This window comes from Oncorhynchus keta, unplaced genomic scaffold (assembly GCF_023373465.1).
Source record: "Oncorhynchus keta strain PuntledgeMale-10-30-2019 unplaced genomic scaffold, Oket_V2 Un_contig_14805_pilon_pilon, whole genome shotgun sequence".
Classification (NCBI taxonomy): Eukaryota; Metazoa; Chordata; class Actinopteri; order Salmoniformes; family Salmonidae; genus Oncorhynchus; species Oncorhynchus keta.
In genome coordinates this window covers 107,576-134,292 of record NW_026278959.1, presented here as the reverse complement: position 1 = coordinate 134,292, position 26,717 = coordinate 107,576, and the positions used below count along the sequence as shown (strand labels likewise).

The following is a 26,717-nucleotide window of genomic DNA, read 5'->3' as shown; positions in this document are numbered from 1 at the left end:
ACAGTATAGTAACAGAGAGACAGTATAGTAACAGCAGAGAGACAGTATAGTAACAGAGAGACAGTATAGTAACAGAGAGACAGTATAGTAACAGCTGAGAGTCAGTATAGTAACAGAGAGACAGTATAGTAACAGCTGAGAGACAGTATAGTAACAGAGAGACAGTATAGTAACAGAGAGACAGTATAGTAACAGAGAGACAGTATAGTAACAGCTGAGAGACAGTATAGTAACAGAGAGACCGTATAGTAACAGAGGGACAGTATAGTAACAGAGAGACAGTATAGTAACAGAGAGACATTATAGTAACAGAGAGACAGTATAGTAACAGAGAGACAGTATAGTAACAGCTGAGAGACAGTATAGTAACAGAGAGACAGTATAGTAACAGAGAGAGAGTATAGTAACAGAGGGACAGTATAGTAACAGCTGAGGGACAGTATAGTAACAGCTGAGAGACAGTATAGTAACAGAGGGACCGTATAGTAACAGCTGAGAGACAGTATAATAACAGCTGAGAGACAGTATAGTAACAGAGAGACAGTATAGTAACAGAGAGACAGTATAGTAACAGCTGAGAGACAGTATAGTAACAGCAGAGAGACAGTATAGTAACAGCAGAGAGACAGTATAGTAACAGAGAGACAGTATAGTAACAGAGAGACAGTATAGTAACAGAGAGACAGTATAGTAACAGCTGAGGGACAGTATAGTAACAGAGAGACAGTATAGTAACAGCTGAGAGACAGTATAGCAACAGAGAGACAGTATAGTGACAGTATAGTAACAGCTGAGGGACAGTATAGTAACAGATAGACAGTATAGTAACAGAGAGACAGTATAGTAACAGCTGAGAGACAGTATAGTAACAGCTGAGAGACAGTATAGTAACAGCTGAGGGACAGTATAGTAACAGCTGAGAGACAGTATAGTAACAGAGGGACCGTATAGTAACAGCTCAGAGACAGTATAGTAACAGCTGAGAGACAGTATAGTAACAGAGGGACAGTATAGTAACAGCTGAGAGACAGTATAGTAACAGCTGAGGGACAGTATAGTAACAGAGAGACAGTATAGTAACAGAGAGACAGTATAGTAACAGAGAGACAGTATAGTAACAGACAGACAGTATAGTAACAGCTGAGAGACAGTATAGTAACAGCTGAGAGACAGTATAGTAACAGAGAGACAGTATAGTAACAGAGAGAGAGTATAGTAACAGAGAGACAGTATAGTAACAGCTGAGAGACAGTATAGTAACAGAGGGACAGTATAGTAACAGCTGAGAGACAGTATAGTAACAGCTGAGAGACAGTATAGTAACAGCTGAGGGACAGTATAGTAACAGAGAGACAGTATAGTAACAGAGAGACAGTATAGTAACAGAGAGACAGTATAGTAACAGAGAGACAGTATAGTAACAGAGAGACAGTATAGTAACAGCTGAGAGACAGTATAGTAACAGAGAGACAGTATAGTAACAGCTGAGGGACAGTATAGTAACAGAGAGACAGTATAGTAACAGAGAGACAGTATAGTAACAGCTGAGAGACAGTATAGTAACAGAGAGACAGTATAGTAACAGAGAGACAGTATAGTAACAGCTGAGAGACAGTATAGTAACAGCTGAGAGACAGTATAGTAACAGCTGAGAAACAGTATAGTAACAGAGAGACAGTATAGTAACAGAGAGACAGTATAGTAACAGCTGAGAGACAGTATAGTAACAGCTGAGAGACAGTATAGTAACAGAGAGACAGTCTAGTAACAGAGAGACAGTATAGTAACAGCTGAGAGACAGTATAGTAACAGAGAGACAGTATAGTAACAGAGAGACAGTATACTAACAGAGGGACAGTATAGTAACAGCTGAGGACAGTATAGTAACAGAGAGACAGTATAATAACAGAGAGACAGTATAGTAACAGAGAGACAGTATAGTAACAGAGAGACAGTATAGTAACAGAGAGACAGTATAGTAACAGAGGGACAGTATAGTAACAGCTGAGGGACAGTATAGTAACAGAGAGACAGTATAGTAACAGAGAGACAGTATAGTAACAGAGAGACAGTATAGTAACAGAGAGACAGTATAGTAACAGAGAGATAGTATAGTAACAGCTGAGGGACAGTATAGTAACAGAGAGACAGTATAGTAACAGCTGAGAGACAGTATAGTAACAGATAGACAGTATAGTAACAGAGAGACAGTATAGTAACAGAGGGACAGTATAGTAACAGCTGAGAGACAGTATAGTAACAGTTGAGAGACAGTATAGTAACAGCTGAGGGACAGTATAGTAACATAGAGACAGTATAGTAACAGAGAGACAGTATAGTAACAGCTGAGAGACAGTATAGTAACAGCTGAGGGACAGTATAGTAACATAGAGACAGTATAGTAACAGAGAGACAGTATAGTAACAGCTGAGGGACAGTATAGTAACAGAGAGACAGTATAGTAACAGAGAGACAGTATAGTAACAGCTGAGGGACAGTATAGTAACAGCTGAGAGACAGTATAGTAACAGCTGAGGGACAGTATAGTAACAGAGAGACAGTATAGTAACAGAGAGACAGTATAGTAACGGCTGAGAGACAGTATAGTAACAGAGAGACAGTATAGTAACAGCTGAGAGACAGTATAGTACCAGCTGAGGGACAGTATAGTAACAGAGGGACAGTATAGTAACAGAGAGACAGTATTGTAACAGAGAGACAGTATAGTAACAGCTGAGAGACAGTATAGTAACAGAGAGACAGTATAGTAACAGAGAGACAGTATAGTAACAGCTGAGAGACAGTATAGTAAGAGCTGAGGTACAGTATAGTAACAGAGAGACAGTATAGTAACACCTGAGAGACAGTATAGTCACAGAGAGACCGTATAGTAACAGAGAGACAGTATAGTAACAGCTGAGGGTCAGTATAGTAACAGAGAGACAGTATAGTAACAGAGAGACAGTATAGTAACAGAGAGACAGTATAGTAACAGCTGAGAGACAGTATAGTAACAGAGAGACAGTATAGTAAGAGCTGAGGGACAGTATAGTAAAAGAGAGACAGTATAGTAACAGAGAGACAGTATAGTAACAGAGAGACAGTATAGTAACAGAGAGACAGTATAGTAACAGAGAGACAGTATAGTAACAGAGAGCCAGTATAGTAACAGAGAGACAGTATAGTAACAGCTGAGAGACAGTATAGTAACAGCTGAGGGACAGTATAGTAACAGAGAGACAGTATAGTAACAGAGAGACATTATAGTAACAGCTGAGAGACAGTATAGTAACAGCTGAGGGACAGTATAGTAACAGAGAGACAGTATAGTAACAGAGAGACAGTATAGTAACAGCTGAGAGACAGTGTAGTAACAGAGAGACAGTATAGTAACAGAGAGACAGTATAGTAACAGAGAGACAGTATAGTAACAGCTGAGGGACAGTATAGTAACAGCTGAGAGACAGTATAGTACCAGCTGAGGGACAGTATAGTAACAGAGTGACAGTATAGTAACAGAGAGACAGTATAGTAACAGAGAGACAGTATAGTAACAGTTGAGAGACAGTATAGTAACAGCTGAGGGAAAGTATAGTAACAGAGAGACAGTATAGTAACAGAGAGACAGTTTAGTAACAGAGAGGCAGTATAGTAACAGCTGAGAGACAGTATAGTAACAGAGAGACAGTATAGTAACAGCTGAGAGACAGTATAGTAACAGCTGAGGGACAGTATAGTAACAGCTGAGAGACAGTATAGTAACAGAGAGACAGTATAGTAACAGAGAGACAGTATAGTAACAGAGAGACAGTATAGTAACAGCTGAGGGACAGTATGGTAACAGAGAGACAGTATAGTAACAGAGAGACAGTATAGTAACAGAGAGACAGTATAGTAACAGAGAGACAGTATAGTAACAGCTGAGAGACATTATGGTAACAGCTGAGGGACAGTATAGTAACAGCTGAGAGACAGTATAGTAACAGAGAGACAGTATAGTAACAGAGAGACGGTATAGTAACAGCTGAGAGACAGTATAGTAACAGCTGAGGGACAGTATAGTAACAGAGAGTCAGTATAGTAACAGAGAGACAGTATAGTAACAGAGAGACAGTTTAGTAACAGAGAGACAGTATAGTAACAGCTGAGAGACAGTATAGTAACAGAGTGACAGTATAGTAACAGAGAGACAGTATAGTAACAGAGAGACAGTATAGTAACAGCTGAGAGACAGTATAGTAACAGCTGAGAGACAGTATAGTAACAGAGAGACAGTATAGTAATTGAGAGACAGTATAGTAACAGAGAGACAGTATAGTAACAGCTGAGGGACAGTATAGTAACAGCTGAGAGACAGTATAGTAACAGAGAGACAGTCTAGTAACAGAGAGACAGTATAGTAACAGCTGAGAGACAGTATAGTAACAGAGAGACAGTATAGTAACAGAGAGACAGTATAGTAACAGAGAGACAGTATAGTAACAGAGGGATAGTATAGTAACAGCTGAGGGACAGTATAGTAACAGAGACAGTATAGTAACAGAGAGACAGTATAGTAACAGAGAGACAGTATAGTAACAGAGGGACAGTATAGTAACAGCTGAGGGACAGTATAGTAACAGAGAGACAGTATAGTAACAGAGAGACAGTATAGTAACAGAGAGACAGTATAGTAACAGAGAGACAGTATAGTAACAGAGAGATAGTATAGTAACAGCTGAGGGACAGTATAGTAACAGAGAGACAGTATAGTAACAGCTGAGAGACAGTATAGTAACAGATAGACAGTATAGTAACAGAGAGACAGTATAGTAACAGAGGGACAGTATAGTAACAGCTGAGAGACAGTATAGTAACAGTTGAGAGACAGTATAGTAACAGCTGAGGGACAGTATAGTAACATAGAGACAGTATAGTAACAGAGAGACAGTATAGTAACAGCTGAGAGACAGTATAGTAACAGCTGAGAGACAGTATAGTAACAGCTGAGGGACAGTATAGTAACAGAGAGACAGTATAGTAACAGCTGAGGGACAGTATAGTAACAGAGAGACAGTATAGTAACAGAGATACAGTATAGTAACAGCTGAGGGACAGTATAGTAACAGCTGAGAGACAATATAGTAACAGCTGAGGGACAGTATAGTAACAGAGAGACAGTATAGTAACAGAGAGACAGTATAGTAACAGCTGAGAGACAGTATAGTAACAGAGAGACAGTATAGTAACAGCTGAGAGACAGTATAGTACCAGCTGAGGGACAGTATAGTAACAGAGGGACAGTATAGTAACAGAGAGACAGTATTGTAACAGAGAGACAGTATAGTAACAGCTGAGAGATAGTATAGTAACAGAGAAACAGTATAGTAACAGAGAGACAGTATAGTAACAGCTGAGAGACAGTATAGTAAGAGCTGAGGTACAGTATAGTAACAGAGAGACAGTATAGTAACACCTGAGCGACAGTATAGTCACAGAGAGACAGTATAGTAACAGAGAGACAGTATAGTAACAGCTGAGGGTCAGTATAGTAACAGAGAGACAGTATAGTAACAGAGAGACAGTATAGTAACAGAGAGACAGTATAGTAACAGCTGAGAGACAGTATAGTAACAGAGAGACAGTATAGTAAGAGCTGAGGGACAGTATAGTAACAGAGAGACAGTATAGTAACAGAGAGACAGTATAGTAACAGAGAGACAGTATAGAGACAGTATAGTAACAGAGAGACAGTATAGTAACAGCTGAGAGACAGTATAGTAACAGAGAGAGAGTATAGTAACAGAGAGACAGTATAGTAACAGCTGAGAGACAGTATAGTAACAGAGAGACAGTATAGTAACAGAGAGACAGTATAGTAACAGAGAGACAGTATAGTAACAGAGAGACAGTATAGTAACAGAGAGACAGTATAGTAACAGCTGAGGGACAGTATAGTAACAGCTGAGAGACAGTATAGTAACAGCTGAGGGACAGTATAGTAACAGAGTGACAGTATAGTAACAGAGAGACAGTATAGTAACAGAGAGACAGTATAGTAACAGCTGAGAGACAGTATAGTAACAGCTGAGGGAAAGTATAGTAACAGAGAGACAGTATAGTAACAGAGAGACAGTATAGTAACAGAGAGACAGTTTAGTAACAGAGAGGCAGTATAGTAACAGCTGAGAGACAGTATAGTAACAGAGAGACAGTATAGTAACAGCTGAGAGACAGTATAGTAACAGCTGAGGGACAGTATAGTAACAGCTGAGAGACAGTATAGTAACAGAGAGACAGTATAGTAACAGAGAGACAGTATAGTAACAGAGAGACAGTATAGTAACAGAGAGACAGTATAGTAACAGAGAGACAGTATAGTAACAGAGAGATAGTATAGTAACAGCTGAGGGACAGTATAGTAACAGAGAGACAGTATAGTAACAGCTGAGAGACAGTATAGTAACAGATAGACAGTATAGTAACAGAGAGACAGTATAGTAACAGAGGGACAGTATAGTAACAGCTGAGAGACAGTATAGTAACAGTTGAGAGACAGTATAGTAACAGCTGAGGGACAGTATAGTAACATAGAGACAGTATAGTAACAGAGAGACAGTATAGTAACAGCTGAGAGACAGTATAGTAACAGCTGAGAGACAGTATAGTAACAGCTGAGGGACAGTATAGTAACAGAGAGACAGTATAGTAACAGCTGAGGGACAGTATAGTAACAGCTGAGAGACAGTATAGTAACAGAGATACAGTATAGTAACAGCTGAGGGACAGTATAGTAACAGCTGAGAGACAATATAGTAACAGCTGAGGGACAGTATAGTAACAGAGAGACAGTATAGTAACAGAGAGACAGTATAGTAACAGCTGAGAGACAGTATAGTAACAGAGAGACAGTATAGTAACAGCTGAGAGACAGTATAGTACCAGCTGAGGGACAGTATAGTAACAGAGGGACAGTATAGTAACAGAGAGACAGTATTGTAACAGAGAGACAGTATAGTAACAGCTGAGAGATAGTATAGTAACAGAGAAACAGTATAGTAACAGAGAGACAGTATAGTAACAGCTGAGAGACAGTATAGTAAGAGCTGAGGTACAGTATAGTAACAGAGAGACAGTATAGTAACACCTGAGCGACAGTATAGTCACAGAGAGACAGTATAGTAACAGAGAGACAGTATAGTAACAGCTGAGGGTCAGTATAGTAACAGAGAGACAGTATAGTAACAGAGAGACAGTATAGTAACAGAGAGACAGTATAGTAACAGCTGAGAGACAGTATAGTAACAGAGAGACAGTATAGTAAGAGCTGAGGGACAGTATAGTAAAGAGAGACAGTATAGTAACAGAGAGACAGTATAGTAACAGAGAGACAGTATAGAGACAGTATAGTAACAGAGAGACAGTATAGTAACAGCTGAGAGACAGTATAGTAACAGAGAGACAGTATAGTAACAGAGAGACAGTATAGTAACAGCTGAGAGACAGTATAGTAACAGAGAGACAGTATAGTAACAGAGAGACAGTATAGTAACAGAGAGACAGTATAGTAACAGAGAGACAGTATAGTAACAGCTGAGGGACAGTATAGTAACAGCTGAGAGACAGTATAGTAACAGCTGAGGGACAGTATAGTAACAGAGTGACAGTATAGTAACAGAGAGACAGTATAGTAACAGAGAGACAGTATAGTAACAGCTGAGAGACAGTATAGTAACAGCTGAGGGAAAGTATAGTAACAGAGAGACAGTATAGTAACAGAGAGACAGTATAGTAACAGAGAGACAGTATAGAGACAGTATAGTAACAGAGAGACAGTATAGTAACAGCTGAGAGACAGTATAGTAACAGAGAGAGACAGTATAGTAACAGAGAGACAGTATAGTAACAGCTGAGAGACAGTATAGTAACAGAGAGACAGTATAGTAACAGAGAGACAGTATAGTAAGAGCTGAGGTACAGTATAGTAACAGAGAGACAGTATAGTAACACCTGAGCGACAGTATAGTCACAGAGAGACAGTATAGTAACAGAGAGACAGTATAGTAACAGCTGAGGGTCAGTATAGTAACAGAGAGACAGTATAGTAACAGAGAGACAGTATAGTAACAGAGAGACAGTATAGTAACAGCTGAGAGACAGTATAGTAACAGAGAGACAGTATAGTAAGAGCTGAGGGACAGTATAGTAACAGAGAGACAGTATAGTAACAGAGAGACAGTATAGTAACAGAGAGACAGTATAGTAACAGACAGTATAGTAACAGAGAGACAGTATAGTAACAGCTGAGAGACAGTATAGTAACAGAGAGACAGTATAGTAACAGAGAGACAGTATAGTAACAGCTGAGAGACAGTATAGTAACAGAGAGACAGTATAGTAACAGAGAGACAGTATAGTAACAGAGAGACAGTATAGTAACAGAGAGACAGTATAGTAACAGAGAGACAGTATAGTAACAGCTGAGGACAGTATAGTAACAGCTGAGAGACAGTATAGTAACAGCTGAGGGACAGTATAGTAACAGAGTGACAGTATAGTAACAGAGAGACAGTATAGTAACAGAGAGACAGTATAGTAACAGCTGAGAGACAGTATAGTAACAGAGAGGGAAAGTATAGTAACAGAGAGACAGTATAGTAACAGAGAGACAGTATAGTAACAGAGAGACAGTTTAGTAACAGAGAGACAGTATAGTAACAGCTGAGAGACAGTATAGTAACAGAGAGACAGTATAGTAACAGCTGAGAGACAGTATAGTAACAGCTGAGGGACAGTATAGTAACAGAGAGACAGTATAGTAACAGAGAGACAGTATAGTAACAGAGAGACAGTATAGTAACAGAGAGACAGTATAGTAACAGAGAGACAGTATAGTAACAGAGAGACAGTATAGTAACAGAGAGACAGTATAGTAACAGCTGAGGGACAGTATAGTAACAGAGAGACAGTATAGTAACAGCTGAGAGACAGTATAGTAACAGATAGACAGTATAGTAACAGAGAGACAGTATAGTAACAGAGGGACAGTATAGTAACAGCTGAGAGACAGTATAGTAACAGAGAGACAGTATAGTAACAGCTGAGGGACAGTATAGTAACATAGAGACAGTATAGTAACAGAGAGACAGTATAGTAACAGCTGAGAGACAGTATAGTAACAGCTGAGAGACAGTATAGTAACAGCTGAGGACAGTATAGTAACAGAGAGACAGTATAGTAACAGCTGAGGACAGTATAGTAACAGAGAGACAGTATAGTAACAGAGATACAGTATAGTAACAGCTGAGGGACAGTATAGTAACAGCTGAGAGACAGTATAGTAACAGCTGAGGGACAGTATAGTAACAGAGAGACAGTTTAGTAACAGAGAGACAGTATAGTAACAGCTGAGAGACAGTATAGTAACAGAGAGACAGTATAGTAACAGCTGAGAGACAGTATAGTAACAGCTGAGGGACAGTATAGTAACAGAGGACAGTATAGTAACAGAGAGACAGTATTGTAACAGAGAGACAGTATAGTAACAGCTGAGAGACAGTATAGTAACAGAGAGACAGTATAGTAACAGAGAGACAGTATAGTAACAGCTGAGTAACAGTATAGTAACAGAGAGGACAGTATAGTAACAGAGAGACAGTATAGTAACACCTGATAGTAACAGACAGTATAGTAACAGAGAGACAGTATAGTAACAGAGAGACAGTATAGTAACAGCTGAGGGACAGTATAGTAACAGAGAGACAGTATAGTAACAGAGAGACAGTATAGTAACAGAGAGACAGTATAGTAACAGCTGAGAGACAGTATAGTAACAGAGACAGTATAGAACAGCTGAGGGACAGTATAGTAACAGAGAGACAGTATAGTAACAGGACAGTATAGTAACAGATAGTAACAGAGAGACAGTATAGTAACAGTAGACAGTATAGTAACAGAGAGACAGTATAGTAACAGAGAGACAGTATAGTAACAGAGAGACAGTATAGTAACAGCTGAGGACAGTATAGTAACAGAGAGACAGTATAGTAACAGCTGAGGGACAGTATAGTAACAGAGTGACAGTATAGTAACAGAGTATAGTAACAGAGAGACAGTATAGTAACAGCTGAGAGACAGTATAGTAACAGCTGAGGACAGTATAGTAACAGAGAGACAGTATAGTAACAGAACAGTATAGTAACAGAGAGACAGTATAGTAACAGAGAGACAGTATAGTAACAGCTGAGAGACAGTATAGTAACAGGAGACAGTATAGTAACAGCTGAGAGACAGTATAGTAACAGCTGAGGGGACAGTATAGTAACAGCTGAGAGACAGTATAGTAACAGAGAGACAGTATAGTAACAGAGAGACAGTATAGTAACAGCTGAGAGACAGTATAGTAACAGCTGAGGTACAGTATAGTAACAGAGAGACAGTATAGTAACAGAGAGACAGTATAGTAACAGAGAGACAGTATAGTAACAGAGAGACAGTATAGTAACAGCTGAGGGTCAGTATAGTAACAGAGAGACAGTATAGTACAGAGAGACAGTATAGTAACAGAGACAGTATAGTAACAGCTGAGAGACAGTATAGTAACAGAGAGACAGTATAGTAACAGCTGAGGACAGTATAGTAACAGAGAGACAGTATAGTAACAGAGAGACAGTATAGTAACAGAGAGACAGTATAGACAGTATAGTAACAGAGAGACAGTATAGTAACAGAGAGACAGTATAGTAACAGAGAGCCAGTATAGTAACAGAGAGACAGTATAGTAACAGCTGAGAGACAGTATAGTAACAGCTGAGGGACAGTATAGTAACAGAGACAGTATAGTAACAGAGAGACAGTATAGTAACAGAGAGACAGTATAGTAACAGAGGGATAGTATAGTAACAGCTGAGGGACAGTATAGTAACAGAGTATAGAACAGTATAGTAACAGAGAGGGACAGTATAGTAACAGAGGACAGTATAGTAACAGAGAGGGACAGTATAGTAACAGAGAGACAGTATAGTAACAGAGACAGTATAGTAACAGAGAGACAGTATAGTAACAGAGAGACAGTATAGTAACAGAGAGATAGTATAGTAACAGCTGAGGGACAGTATAGTAACAGAGAGACAGTATAGTAACAGCTGAGAGACAGTATAGTAACAGATAGACAGTATAGTAACAGAGAGACAGTATAGTAACAGAGGGACAGTATAGTAACAGCTGAGACAGTATAGTAACAGTTGAGAGACAGTATAGTAACAGCTGAGGGACAGTATAGTAACAGAGAGACAGTATAGTAACAGAGAGACAGTATAGTAACAGCTGAGAGACAGTATAGTAACAGCTGAGAGACAGTATAGTAACAGCTGAGGGACAGTATAGTAACAGAGAGACAGTATAGTAACAGCTGAGGGACAGTATAGTAACAGAGAGACAGTATAGTAACAGAGATACAGTATAGTAACAGCTGAGGGACAGTATAGTAACAGCTGAGAGACAATATAGTAACAGCTGAGGGACAGTATAGTAACAGAGAGACAGTATAGTAACAGAGAGACAGTATAGTAACAGCTGAGAGACAGTATAGTAACAGAGAGACAGTATAGTAACAGCTGAGAGACAGTATAGTACCAGCTGAGGGACAGTATAGTAACAGAGGGACAGTATAGTAACAGAGAGACAGTATTGTAACAGAGAGACAGTATAGTAACAGCTGAGAGATAGTATAGTAACAGAGAAACAGTATAGTAACAGAGAGACAGTATAGTAACAGCTGAGAGACAGTATAGTAAGAGCTGAGGTACAGTATAGTAACAGAGAGACAGTATAGTAACACCTGAGCGACAGTATAGTCACAGAGAGACAGTATAGTAACAGAGAGACAGTATAGTAACAGCTGAGGGTCAGTATAGTAACAGAGAGACAGTATAGTAACAGAGAGACAGTATAGTAACAGAGAGACAGTATAGTAACAGCTGAGAGACAGTATAGTAACAGAGAGACAGTATAGTAAGAGCTGAGGGACAGTATAGTAACAGAGAGACAGTATAGTAACAGAGAGACAGTATAGTAACAGAGAGACAGTATAGAGACAGTATAGTAACAGAGAGACAGTATAGTAACAGCTGAGAGACAGTATAGTAACAGAGAGAGTATAGTAACAGAGAGACAGTATAGTAACAGCTGAGAGACAGTATAGTAACAGAGAGACAGTATAGTAACAGAGAGACAGTATAGTAACAGAGAGACAGTATAGTAACAGAGAGACAGTATAGTAACAGAGAGACAGTATAGTAACAGCTGAGGGACAGTATAGTAACAGCTGAGAGACAGTATAGTAACAGCTGAGGGACAGTATAGTAACAGAGTGACAGTATAGTAACAGAGAGACAGTATAGTAACAGAGAGACAGTATAGTAACAGCTGAGAGACAGTATAGTAACAGCTGAGGAAAGTATAGTAACAGAGAGACAGTATAGTAACAGAGAGACAGTATAGTAACAGAGAGACAGTTTAGTAACAGAGAGGCAGTATAGTAACAGCTGAGAGACAGTATAGTAACAGAGAGACAGTATAGTAACAGCTGAGAGACAGTATAGTAACAGCTGAGGGACAGTATAGTAACAGCTGAGAGACAGTATAGTAACAGAGAGACAGTATAGTAACAGAGAGACAGTATAGTAACAGAGAGACAGTATAGTAACAGAGAGACAGTATAGTAACAGAGACAGTATAGTAACAGAGAGATAGTATAGTAACAGCTGAGGGACAGTATAGTAACAGAGAGACAGTATAGTAACAGCTGAGAGACAGTATAGTAACAGATAGACAGTATAGTAACAGAGAGACAGTATAGTAACAGAGGGACAGTATAGTAACAGCTGAGAGACAGTATAGTAACAGTTGAGAGACAGTATAGTAACAGCTGAGGGACAGTATAGTAACATAGAGACAGTATAGTAACAGAGAGACAGTATAGTAACAGCTGAGAGACAGTATAGTAACAGCTGAGAGACAGTATAGTAACAGCTGAGGACAGTATAGTAACAGAGAGACAGTATAGTAACAGCTGAGGGACAGTATAGTAACAGCTGAGAGACAGTATAGTAACAGAGATACAGTATAGTAACAGCTGAGGGACAGTATAGTAACAGCTGAGAGACAATATAGTAACAGCTGAGGGACAGTATAGTAACAGAGAGACAGTATAGTAACAGAGAGACAGTATAGTAACAGCTGAGTATAGTAACAGAGAGACAGTATAGTAACAGAGTGACAGTATAGTAACAGCTGAGAGACAGTATAGTAACAGAGAGACAGTATAGTAACAGCTGAGAGACAGTATAGTACCAGCTGAGGGACAGTATAGTAACAGAGGGACAGTATAGTAACAGAGAGACAGTATTGTAACAGAGAGACAGTATAGTAACAGCTGAGAGATAGTATAGTAACAGAGAAACAGTATAGTAACAGAGAGACAGTATAGTAACAGCTGAGAGACAGTATAGTAAGAGCTGAGGTACAGTATAGTAACAGAGAGACAGTATAGTAACACCTGAGCGACAGTATAGTCTGAGACAGTATAGTAACAGAGAGACAGTATAGTAACAGCTGAGGGTCAGTATAGTAACAGAGAGACAGTATAGTAACAGAGAGACAGTATAGTAACAGCTGAGAGACAGTATAGTAAGAGCTGAGGTACAGTATAGTAACAGAGAGACAGTATAGTAACACCTGAGCGACAGTATAGTCACAGAGAGACAGTATAGTAACAGAGAGACAGTATAGTAGGGTCAGCTGTAACAGAGACAGTATAGTAACAGAGAGACAGTATAGTAACAGAGAGACAGTATAGTAACAGCTGAGAGACAGTATAGTAACAGAGAGACAGTATAGTAACAGAGAGACAGTATAGTAACAGAGAGACAGTATAGTAACAGAGAGACAGTATAGTAACAGAGAGACAGTAGAGACAGTATAGTAACAGAGAGACAGTATAGTAACAGCTGAGAGACAGTATAGTAACAGAGAGACAGTATAGTAACAGAGAGACAGTATAGTAACAGCTGAGAGACAGTATAGTAACAGAGAGACAGTATAGTAACAGAGAGACAGTATAGTAACAGAGAGACAGTATAGTAACAGAGAGACAGTATAGTAACAGAGAGACAGTATAGTAACAGCTGAGGGACAGTATAGTAACAGCTGAGAGACAGTATAGTAACAGCTGAGGGACAGTATAGTAACAGAGTGACAGTATAGTAACAGAGAGACAGTATAGTAACAGAGAGACAGTATAGTAACAGCTGAGAGACAGTATAGTAACAGAGGGAAAGTATAGTAACAGAGAGACAGTATAGTAACAGAGAGACAGTATAGTAACAGAGAGACAGTTTAGTAACAGAGAGGCAGTATAGTAACACCTGAGAGACAGTATAGTAACAGAGAGACAGTATAGTAACAGCTGAGAGACAGTATAGTAACAGCTGAGGGACAGTATAGTAACAGCTGAGAGACAGTATAGTAACAGAGAGTATAGTAACAGAGAGACAGTATAGTAACAGAGAGACAGTATAGTAACAGAGAGACAGTATAGAACAGAGAGACAGTATAGTAACAGAGAGATAGATAGTAACAGCTGAGGGACAGTAGTAACAGAGAGACAGTATAGTAACAGCTGAGAGACAGTATAGTAACAGATAGACAGTATAGTAACAGAGAGACAGTATAGTAACAGAGGGACAGTATAGTAACAGCTGAGAGACAGTATAGTAACAGTTGAGAGACAGTATAGTAACAGCTGAGGACAGTATAGTAACAGAGAGACAGTATAGTAACAGATATAGTAACAGCTGAGAGACAGTATAGTAACAGAGAGATAGTATAGTAACAGCTGAGGGACAGTATAGTAACAGAGAGACAGTATAGTAACAGAGAGGACAGTATAGTAACAGCTGAGAGACAGTATAGTAACAGAGATACAGTATAGTAACAGCTGAGGGACAGTATAGTAACAGAGAGACAGTATAGTAACAGAGAGGGACAGTATAGTAACAGAGAGACAGTATAGTAACAGAGAGACAGTATAGTAACAGCTGAGACAGTATAGTAACAGAGAGACAGTATAGTAACAGAGAGACAGTATAGTAACTGAGGGACAGTATAGTAACAGAGAGATATATAGTAACAGCTGAGGGACAGTATAGTAACAGAGAGACAGTATAGTAACAGCTGAGAGACAGTATAGTAACAGATAGACAGTATAGTAACAGAGAGACAGTATAGTAACAGAGGGACAGTATAGTAACAGCTGAGAGACAGTATAGTAACAGTTGAGAGACAGTATAGTAACAGCTGAGGGACAGTATAGTAACATAGAGACAGTATAGTAACAGAGAGACAGTATAGTAACAGCTGAGAGACAGTATAGTAACAGCTGAGAGACAGTATAGTAACAGCTGAGGGACAGTATAGTAACAGAGAGACAGTATAGTAACAGCTGAGGGACAGTATAGTAACAGAGAGACAGTATAGTAACAGAGATACAGTATAGTAACAGCTGAGGGACAGTATAGTAACAGCTGAGAGACAATATAGTAACAGCTGAGGGACAGTATAGTAACAGAGAGACAGTATAGTAACAGAGAGACAGTATAGTAACAGCTGAGAGACAGTATAGTAACAGAGAGACAGTATAGTAACAGCTGAGAGACAGTATAGTACCAGCTGAGGGACAGTATAGTAACAGAGGGACAGTATAGTAACAGAGAGACAGTATTGTAACAGAGAGACAGTATAGTAACAGCTGAGAGATAGTATAGTAACAGAGAAACAGTATAGTAACAGAGAGACAGTATAGTAACAGCTGAGAGACAGTATAGTAAGAGCTGAGGTACAGTATAGTAACAGAGAGACAGTATAGTAACACCTGAGCGACAGTATAGTCACAGAGAGACAGTATAGTAACAGAGAGACAGTATAGTAACAGCTGAGGGTCAGTATAGTAACAGAGAGACAGTATAGTAACAGAGAGACAGTATAGTAACAGAGAGACAGTATAGTAACAGCTGAGAGACAGTATAGTAACAGAGAGACAGTATAGTAAGAGCTGAGGGACAGTATAGTAACAGAGAGACAGTATAGTAACAGAGAGACAGTATAGTAACAGAGAGACAGTATAGAGACAGTATAGTAACAGAGAGACAGTATAGTAACAGCTGAGAGACAGTATAGTAACAGAGAGAGAGTATAGTAACAGAGAGACAGTATAGTAACAGCTGAGAGACAGTATAGTAACAGAGAGACAGTATAGTAACAGAGAGACAGTATAGTAACAGAGAGACAGTATAGTAACAGAGAGACAGTATAGTAACAGAGAGACAGTATAGTAACAGCTGAGGGACAGTATAGTAACAGCTGAGAGACAGTATAGTAACAGCTGAGGGACAGTATAGTAACAGAGTGACAGTATAGTAACAGAGAGACAGTATAGTAACAGAGAGACAGTATAGTAACAGCTGAGAGACAGTATAGTAACAGCTGAGGGAAAGTATAGTAACAGAGAGACAGTATAGTAACAGAGAGACAGTATAGTAACAGAGAGACAGTTTAGTAACAGAGAGGCAGTATAGTAACAGCTGAGAGACAGTATAGTAACAGAGAGACAGTATAGTAACAGCTGAGAGACAGTATAGTAACAGCTGAGGGACAGTATAGTAACAGCTGAGAGACAGTATAGTAACAGAGAGACAGTATAGTAACAGAGAGACAGTATAGTAACAGAGAGACAGTATAGTAACAGAGAGACAGTATAGTAACAGAGAGATATAGTAACAGAGAGACAGTATAGTAACAGCTGAGGGACAGTATAGTAACAGAGAGACAGTATAGTAACAGCTGAGATACAGTATAGTAACAGATAGACAGTATAGTAACAGCTGAGAGACAGTATAGTAACAGAGGGACAGTATAGTAACAGCTGAGAGACAGTATAGTAACAGTTGAGAGACAGTATAGTAACAGCTGAGGGACAGTATAGTAACATAGAGACAGTATAGTAACAGAGAGACAGTATAGTAACAGCTGAGAGACAGTATAGTAACAGCTGAGAGACAGTATAGTAACAGCTGAGGGACAGTATAGTAACAGAGAGACAGTATAGTAACAGCTGAGGGACAGTATAGTAACAGCTGAGAGACAGTATAGTAACAGAGATACAGTATAGTAACAGCTGAGGGACAGTATAGTAACAGCTGAGAGACAATATAGTAACAGCTGAGGGACAGTATAGTAACAGAGAGACAGTATAGTAACAGAGAGACAGTATAGTAACAGCTGAGAGACAGTATAGTAACAGAGAGACAGTATAGTAACAGCTGAGAGACAGTATAGTAACAGCTGAGGGACAGTATAGTAACAGAGGGACAGTATAGTAACAGAGAGACAGTATTGTAACAGAGAGACAGTATAGTAACAGCTGAGAGATAGTATAGTAACAGAGAAACAGTATAGTAACAGAGAGACAGTATAGTAACAGCTGAGAGACAGTATAGTAAGAGCTGAGGGTACAGTATAGTAACAGAGAGACAGTATAGTAACACCTGAGCGACAGTATAGTCACAGAGAGACAGTATAGTAACAGAGAGACAGTATAGTAACAGCTGAGAGACAGTATAGTAACAGAGAGACAGTATAGTAACAGAGAGACAGTATAGTAACAGCTGAGAGACAGTATAGTAAGAGCTGAGAGACAGTATAGTAACAGAGAGACAGTATAGTAACACCTGAGCGACAGTATAGTCACAGAGACAGTATAGTAACAGAGAGACAGTATAGTAACAGCTGAGGGACAGTATAGTAACAGAGAGACAGTATAGTAACAGAGAGACAGTATAGTAACAGAGAGACAGTATAGTAACAGCTGAGAGACAGTATAGTAACAGAGAGACAGTATAGTAAGAGCTGAGGGACAGTATAGTAACAGAGAGACAGTATAGTAACAGAGAGACAGTATAGTAACAGAGAGACAGTATAGTAACAGTATAGTAACAGAGAGACAGTATAGTAACAGAGAGAGAGACAGTATAGTAACAGAGAGACAGTATAGTAACAGAGAGACAGTATAGTAACAGCTGAGAGACAGTATAGTAACAGAGAGACAGTATAGTAACAGAGAGACAGTATAGTAACAGAGAGACAGTATAGTAACAGAGAGACAGTATAGTAACAGAGAGACAGTATAGTAACAGCTGAGGGACAGTATAGTAACAGCTGAGAGACAGTATAGTAACAGCTGAGGGACAGTATAGTAACAGAGTGACAGTATAGTAACAGAGAGACAGTATAGTAACAGAGAGACAGTATAGTAACAGCTGAGAGACAGTATAGTAACAGCTGAGGGAAAGTATAGTAACAGAGAGACAGTATAGTAACAGAGAGACAGTATAGTAACAGAGAGACAGTTTAGTAACAGAGAGGCAGTATAGTAACAGCTGAGAGACAGTATAGTAACAGAGAGACAGTATAGTAACAGCTGAGAGACAGTATAGTAACAGCTGAGAGACAGTATAGTAACAGAGAGACAGTATAGTAACAGAGAGACAGTATAGTAACAGAGAGACAGTATAGTAACAGAGAGACAGTATAGTAACAGAGAGATAGTATAGTAACAGAGAGACAGTATAGTAACAGAGAGACAGTATAGTAACAGCTGAGGGACAGTATAGTAACAGAGAGACAGTATAGTAACAGCTGAGAGACAGTATAGTAACAGATAGACAGTATAGTAACAGAGAGAGACAGTATAGTAACAGAGGGACAGTATAGTAACAGCTGAGAGACAGTATAGTAACAGTTGAGAGACAGTATAGTAACAGCTGAGGGACAGTATAGTAACATAGAGACAGTATAGTAACAGAGAGACAGTATAGTAACAGCTGAGAGACAGTATAGTAACAGCTGAGAGACAGTATAGTAACAGCTGAGGACAGTATAGTAACAGAGAGACAGTATAGTAACAGCTGAGGGACAGTATAGTAACAGCTGAGAGACAGTATAGTAACAGAGAGACAGTATAGTAACAGCTGAGGGACAGTATAGTAACAGCTGAGAGACAATATAGTAACAGAGAGGGACAGTATAGTAACAGAGAGACAGTATAGTAACAGAGAGACAGTATAGTAACAGCTGAGAGACAGTATAGTAACAGAGAGACAGTATAGTAACAGCTGAGAGACAGTATAGTAACAGCTGAGGGACAGTATAGTAACAGAGGGACAGTATAGTAACAGAGAGACAGTATAGTAACAGAGAGACAGTATAGTAACAGAGAGACAGTATAGTAACAGAGAAACAGTATAGTAACAGAGAGACAGTATAGTAACAGCTGAGAGACAGTATAGTAAGAGCTGAGGTACAGTATAGTAACAGAGAGACAGTATAGTAACACCTGAGCGACAGTATAGTCACAGAGAGACAGTATAGTAACAGAGAGACAGTATAGTAACAGCTGAGGGTCAGTATAGTAACAGAGAGACAGTATAGTAACAGAGAGACAGTATAGTAACAGAGAGACAGTATAGTAACAGCTGAGAGACAGTATAGTAACAGAGAGACAGTATAGTAACAGCTGAGAGACAGTATAGTAACAGCTGAGGGACAGTATAGTAACAGAGGGACAGTATAGTAACAGAGAGACAGTATAGTAACAGAGAGACAGTATAGTAACAGCTGAGAGACAGTATAGTAACAGAGAAACAGTATAGTAACAGAGAGACAGTATAGTAACAGCTGAGAGACAGTATAGTAACAGCTGAGGTACAGTATAGTAACAGAGAGACAGTATAGTAACACCTGAGCGACAGTATAGTCACAGAGAGACAGTATAGTAACAGAGAGACAGTATAGTAACAGCTGAGGGTCAGTATAGTAACAGAGAGACAGTATAGTAACAGAGAGACAGTATAGTAACAGAGAGACAGTATAGTAACAGCTGAGAGACAGTATAGTAACAGAGAGACAGTATAGTAACAGCTGAGGGACAGTATAGTAACAGAGAGACAGTATAGGAACAGAGAGACAGTATAGTAACAGAGAGACAGTATAGAGACAGTATAGTAACAGAGAGACAGTATAGTAACAGCTGAGAGACAGTATAGTAACAGAGAGAGAGTATAGTAACAGAGAGACAGTATAGTAACAGCTGAGAGACAGTATAGTAACAGAGAGACAGTATAGTAACAGAGAGACAGTATAGTAACAGAGAGACAGTATAGTAACAGCTGAGGGACAGTATAGTAACAGCTGAGAGACAGTATAGTAACAGCTGAGGGACAGTATAGTAACAGAGTGACAGTATAGTAACAGAGAGACAGTATAGTAACAGAGAGACAGTATAGTAACAGCTGAGAGACAGTATAGTAACAGCTGAGGGAAAGTATAGTAACAGAGAGACAGTATAGTAACAGAGAGACAGTATAGTAACAGAGAGACAGTTTAGTAACAGAGAGACAGTATAGTAACAGCTGAGAGACAGTATAGTAACAGAGAGACAGTATAGTAACAGCTGAGAGACAGTATAGTAACAGCTGAGGGACAGTATAGTAACAGCTGAGAGACAGTATAGTAACAGAGAGACAGTATAGTAACAGAGAGACAGTATAGTAACAGAGAGACAGTATAGTAACAGAGAGACAGTATAGTAACAGAGAGACAGTATAGTAACAGAGAGATAGTATAGTAACAGCTGAGGGACAGTATAGTAACAGAGAGACAGTATAGTAACAGCTGAGAGACAGTATAGTAACAGATAGACAGTATAGTAACAGAGAGACAGTATAGTAACAGAGGGACAGTATAGTAACAGAGAGAGACAGTATAGTAACAGTTGAGAGACAGTATAGTAACAGCTGAGGGACAGTATAGTAACATAGAGACAGTATAGTAACAGAGAGACAGTATAGTAACAGCTGAGAGACAGTATAGTAACAGCTGAGAGACAGTATAGTAACAGCTGAGGGACAGTATAGTAACAGAGAGACAGTATAGTAACAGCTGAGGACAGTATAGTAACAGCTGAGAGACAGTATAGTAACAGAGATACAGTATAGTAACAGCTGAGGACAGTATAGTAACAGCTGAGAGACAGTATAGTAACAGCTGAGGGACAGTATAGTAACAGAGAGACAGTATAGTAACAGAGAGACAGTATAGTAACAGCTGAGAGACAGTATAGTAACAGAGAGACAGTATAGTAACAGCTGAGAGACAGTATAGTACCAGCTGAGGGACAGTATAGTAACAGAGGGACAGTATAGTAACAGAGAGACAGTATTGTAACAGAGAGACAGTATAGTAACAGCTGAGAGATAGTATAGTAACAGAGAAACAGTATAGTAACAGAGAGACAGTATAGTAACAGCTGAGAGACAGTATAGTAAGAGCTGAGGTACAGTATAGTAACAGAGAGACAGTATAGTAACACCTGAGCGACAGTATAGTCACAGAGAGACAGTATAGTAACAGAGAGACAGTATAGTAACAGCTGAGGGTCAGTATAGTAACAGAGAGACAGTATAGTAACAGAGAGACAGTATAGTAACAGAGAGACAGTATAGTAACAGCTGAGAGACAGTATAGTAACAGAGAGACAGTATAGTAAGAGCTGAGGGACAGTATAGTAACAGAGAGACAGTATAGTAACAGAGAGACAGTATAGTAACAGAGAGACAGTATAGAGACAGTATAGTAACAGAGAGACAGTATAGTAACAGCTGAGAGACAGTATAGTAACAGAGAGAGAGTATAGTAACAGAGAGACAGTATAGTAACAGCTGAGAGACAGTATAGTAACAGAGAGACAGTATAGTAACAGAGAGACAGTATAGTAACAGAGAGACAGTATAGTAACAGAGAGACAGTATAGTAACAGAGAGACAGTATAGTAACAGCTGAGGGACAGTATAGTAACAGCTGAGAGACAGTATAGTAACAGCTGAGGGACAGTATAGTAACAGAGTGACAGTATAGTAACAGAGAGACAGTATAGTAACAGAGAGACAGTATAGTAACAGCTGAGAGACAGTATAGTAACAGCTGAGGGAAAGTATAGTAACAGAGAGACAGTATAGTAACAGAGAGACAGTATAGTAACAGAGAGACAGTTTAGTAACAGAGAGGCAGTATAGTAACAGCTGAGAGACAGTATAGTAACAGAGAGACAGTATAGTAACAGCTGAGAGACAGTATAGTAACAGCTGAGGGACAGTATAGTAACAGCTGAGAGACAGTATAGTAACAGAGAGACAGTATAGTAACAGAGAGACAGTATAGTAACAGCTGAGAGACAGTATAGTAAGAGCTGAGGTACAGTATAGTAACAGAGAGACAGTATAGTAACACCTGAGAGACAGTATAGTCACAGAGAGACAGTATAGTAACAGAGAGACAGTATAGTAACAGCTGAGGGTCAGTATAGTAACAGAGAGACAGTATAGTTACAGAGAGACAGTATAGTAACAGAGAGACAGTATAGTAACAGCTGAGAGACAGTATAGTAACAGAGAGATAGTATAGTAAGAGCTGAGGGACAGTATAGTAACAGAGAGACAGTATAGTAACAGAGAGACAGTATAGTAACAGAGAGACAGTATAGAGACAGTATAGTAACAGAGAGACAGTATAGTAACAGAGAGACAGTATAGTAACAGAGAGCCAGTATAGTAACAGAGAGACAGTATAGTAACAGCTGAGAGACAGTATAGTAACAGCTGAGGGACAGTATAGTAACAGAGAGACAGTATAGTAACAGAGAGACATTATAGTAACAGAGAGACAGTATAGTAACAGCTGAGGGACAGTATAGTAACAGAGAGACAGTATAGTAACAGAGAGACAGTATAGTAACAGAGAGACAGTATAGTAACAGCTGAGAGACAGTATAGTAACAGAGAGAGAGTATAGTAACAGAGAGACAGTATAGTAACAGCTGAGAGACAGTATAGTAACAGAGAGACAGTATAGTAACAGAGAGACAGTATAGTAACAGAGAGACAGTATAGTAACAGAGAGACAGTATAGTAACAGCTGAGGGACAGTATAGTAACAGCTGAGAGACAGTATAGTAACAGCTGAGGGACAGTATAGTAACAGAGTGACAGTATAGTAACAGAGAGACAGTATAGTAACAGAGAGACAGTATAGTAACAGCTGAGAGACAGTATAGTAACAGCTGAGGAAAGTATAGTAACAGAGAGACAGTATAGTAACAGAGAGACAGTATAGTAACAGAGAGACAGTTTAGTAACAGAGAGGCAGTATAGTAACAGCTGAGAGACAGTATAGTAACAGAGAGACAGTATAGTAACAGCTGAGAGACAGTATAGTAACAGCTGAGGACAGTATAGTAACAGCTGAGAGACAGTATAGTAACAGAGAGACAGTATAGTAACAGAGAGACAGTATAGTAACAGAGAGACAGTATAGTAACAGCTGAGGGACAGTATGGTAACAGAGAGACAGTATAGTAACAGAGAGACAGTATAGTAACAGAGAGACAGTATAGTAACAGAGAGACAGTATAGTAACAGCTGAGAGACATTATGGTAACAGCTGAGGGACAGTATAGTAACAGCTGAGAGACAGTATAGTAACAGAGAGACAGTATAGTAACAGAGAGACGGTATAGTAACAGCTGAGAGACAGTATAGTAACAGCTGAGGGACAGTATAGTAACAGAGAGTCAGTATAGTAACAGAGAGACAGTATAGTAACAGAGATACAGTTTAGTAACAGAGAGGCAGTATAGTAACAGCTGAGAGACAGTATAGTAACAGAGAGACAGTATAGTAACAGCTGAGAGACAGTATAGTAACAGCTGAGGGACAGTATAGTAACAGCTGAGAGACAGTATAGTAACAGAGAGACAGTATAGTAACAGAGAGACAGTATAGTAACAGAGAGACAGTATAGTAACAGCTGAGGGACAGTATGGTAACAGAGAGACAGTATAGTAACAGAGAGACAGTATAGTAACAGAGAGACAGTATAGTAACAGCTGAGAGACATTATGGTAACAGCTGAGGGACAGTATAGTAACAGCTGAGAGACAGTATAGTAACAGAGAGACAGTATAGTAACAGAGAGACAGTATAGTAACAGAGAGACAGTATAGTAACAGAGAGACAGTATAGTAACAGCTGAGAGACATTATAGTAACAGCTGAGGGACAGTATAGTAACAGCTGAGAGACAGTATAGTAACAGAGAGACAGTATATAGTAACAGCTGAGAGACATTATGGTAACAGCTGAGGGACAGTATAGTAACATAGAGACAGTATAGTAACAGAGAGACAGTATATAGTAACAGCTGAGAGACATTATGGTGACAGCTGAGGGACAGTATAGTAACATAGAGACAGTATAGTAACAGAGAGACAGTATAGTAACAGCTGAGAGACAGTATAGTAACAGCTGAGGGACAGTATAGTAACAGCTGAGAGACAGTATAGTAACAGAGAGACAGTATAGTAACAGCCGAGGGACAGTATAGTAACAGAGAGACAGTATAGTAACAGCTGAGAGACAGTATAGTAACAGAGAGACAGTATAGTAACAACTGAGGGACAGTATAGTAACAGAGAGACAGTATAGTAACAGATAGACAGTATAGTAACAGATAGACAGTATAGTAACAGAGAGACAGTATATTAACAGCTGAGGGACAGTATAGTAACAGCTGAGAGACAGTATAGTAACAGAGAGACAGTATAGTAACAGAGAGACAGTATAGTAACAGAGAGACAGTATAGTAACAGAGAGACAGTATAGTAACAGAGAGACAGTATAGTAACAGCTGAGAGACATTATAGTAACAGCTGAGGGACAGTATAGTAACAGCTGAGAGACAGTATAGTAACAGCTGAGAGACAGTATAGTAACAGCTGAGGACAGTATAGTAACAGCTGAGAGACAGTATAGTAACAGAGAGACAGTATAGTAACAGAGAGTCAGTATAGTAACAGAGAGACAGTATAGTAACAGCTGTGTGACAGTATAGTAACAGAGAGACAGTATAGTAACAGAGAATCAGTATAGTAACAGCTGAGAGACAGTATAGTAACAGAGAGACAGTATAGTAACAGCTGAGGGACAGTATAGTAACAGAGAGTCAGTATAGTAACAGAGAGACAGTATAGTAACAGAGAGACAGTTTAGTAACAGAGAGGCAGTATAGTAACAGCTGAGACAGTATAGTAACAGAGAGACAGTATAGTAACAGCTGAGAGACAGTATAGTAACAGCTGAGGGACAGTATAGTAACAGCTGAGAGACAGTATAGTAACAGAGAGACAGTATAGTAACAGAGAGACAGTATAGTAACAGAGACAGTATAGTAACAGCTGAGGGACAGTATGGTAACAGAGAGACAGTATAGTAACAGAGAGACAGTATAGTAACAGAGAGACAGTATAGTAACAGCTGAGAGACATTATGGTAACAGCTGAGGGACAGTATAGTAACAGCTGAGAAACAGTATAGTAACAGAGAGACAGTATAGTAACAGAGAGACAGTATAGTAACAGAGAGACAGTATAGTAACAGAGAGACAGTATAGTAACAGCTGAGAGACATTATAGTAACAGCTGAGGGACAGTATAGTAACAGCTGAGAGACAGTATAGTAACAGAGAGACAGTATATAGTAACAGCTGAGAGACATTATGGTAACAGCTGAGGGTCAGTATAGTAACATAGAGACAGTATAGTAACAGAGAGACAGTATAGTAACAGCTGAGAGACAGTATAGTAACAGCTGAGGGACAGTATAGTAACAGCTGAGAGACAGTATAGTAACAGAGAGACGGTATAGTAACAGCCGAGGGACAGTATAGTAACAGAGAGACAGTATAGTAACAGCTGAGAGACAGTATAGTAACAGAGAGACAGTATAGTAACAACTGAGGGACAGTATAGTAACAGAGAGACAGTATAGTAACAGATAGACAGTATAGTAACAGATAGACAGTATAGTAACAGAGAGACAGTATATTAACAGCTGAGGGACAGTATAGTAACAGCTGAGAGACAGTATAGTAACAGAGAGACAGTATAGTAACAGAGAGACAGTATAGTAACAGAGAGACAGTATAGTAACAGAGAGACAGTATAGTAACAGAGAGACAGTATAGTAACAGAGAGACAGTATAGTAACAGCTGAGAGACATTATAGTAACAGCTGAGGGACAGTATAGTAACAGCTGAGAGACAGTATAGTAACAGCTGAGAGACAGTATAGTAACAGCTGAGGGACAGTATAGTAACAGCTGAGAGACAGTATAGTAACAGAGAGACAGTATAGTAACAGAGAGTCAGTATAGTAACAGAGAGACAGTATAGTAACAGCTGTGTGACAGTATAGTAACAGAGAGACAGTATAGTAACAGAGAGACAGTATAGTAACAGCTGAGAGACAGTATAGTAACAGAGATACAGTATAGTAACAGAGAGACAGTATAGTAACAGAGAGACATTATAGTAACAGCTGAGGGACAGTATAGTAACAGAGAGACAGTATAGTAACAGAGAGACAGTATAGTAACAGCTGAGAGACAGTATAGTAACAGAGAGACAGTATAGTAACAGAGAGACAGTATAGTAACAGAGAGACAGTATAGTAACAGCTGAGAGACAGTATAGTAACTGCTGAGGGACAGTATAGTAACAGAGAGACAGTATAG

The 26,717-nt window shown here is 39.2% G+C and overlaps 1 protein-coding gene across 1 annotated transcript in view; it reads left to right on the top strand.

The window, feature by feature from the left end:
• The window catches only part of LOC127918757 (receptor for retinol uptake stra6-like), a 142,214-nt gene that overhangs the window by 23,079 nt on the left and 92,418 nt on the right, over positions 1-26,717 (top strand). The window lies entirely within an intron of this gene.